Below are 1,004 nucleotides of genomic sequence, written 5' to 3' on the forward strand. Positions count from 1 at the left end.
GTACAGGGTTTGCAGCTCCCCGTTGGTGACCTTCGAGGTCAGATCTTTAGCGAACATGAGGTTTGAGATGATCTTTGCAATGACCCGAAGCACCGGGTTCCTGATCTACGACTGGTAAGCCTTTTCGGGTGTAAAGTTCCCATTCGCAATGCAATTCCAAAAGGCGTTAGAAGGAGAGAACTTTTTCGCCACCGCTACTCCTTTCGGTTCATTGGCTGTCTCATAGATCTCATTGAGTGAGAAGCAAAAACCAATTAAAATGGATGAAGATCGGAGCTTTGGTGGTTGCTTAAAAATCGCAAGGGTTGGGGAATAGCGTACGGCGGAGTGAAAAGGGGAAAGTGGAAGGGTGGGGCCTTAAATAGGCAAAGCCCTAACTGCCCTCCTCTTTTTTTTTTTTTTTGGTTCAGAACACTTACCTGGAACAGAGAATGGGTTGTTCTACCAGAAGAACAGTCCTTTGGTTGTTCTGACTGAAGTGTCCGATTTTTTTCTTGTTTTTGACCTACAAAATAAATCTGAAAAGAAATAAAATAGACTATAGAAAACAATGTACACACTAACCAGTGGGTTGCCTCCCACCAAGCGCTTGGTTAAAGTCATTAGCTTGACTTGGATCAGCCGATCAGGCTGATGGGGGATCGCTTAGGGGAATTTCTTCGCCCTCTGCGATAGTGGAGTCAGCAAGGTAATTCTTTAAGCGCTGCCCGTTCACTATGAACTCGCCTCCTTTTATGTCCAGTAACACAACAGCCCCGTAGGGTCGAACTTCCTTAACAGTGAAGGGTCCGGACCATCTAGACTTCAGCTAGTCTGGGAACAACCTCAGCCTTGAATTGAAAAGCAAGACCTTATCGTTGGGTTCGAAACGTCTGGCAATGATTCGCTTGTCATGGTAGGCTTTGGTCTTTTCCTTATAAATTTTGGAGCTTTCATAGGCGAGGTGCCTTATCTCTTCCAGCTCATGGATTTGGATCATGCGCCTCTCAGTTGCTGGCTTGATG

The 1,004-nt window shown here is 45.8% G+C and overlaps 1 pseudogene; it reads right to left on the reverse strand.

Moving 5' to 3' along the window:
- Window positions 1-1,004, reverse strand: part of LOC106338351 — a 19,045-nt pseudogene that overhangs the window by 3,721 nt on the left and 14,320 nt on the right.

The sequence above is a fragment of the Brassica oleracea genome, chromosome C4 (assembly GCF_000695525.1).
Source record: "Brassica oleracea var. oleracea cultivar TO1000 chromosome C4, BOL, whole genome shotgun sequence".
NCBI classification, from domain to species: Eukaryota; Viridiplantae; Streptophyta; class Magnoliopsida; order Brassicales; family Brassicaceae; genus Brassica; species Brassica oleracea.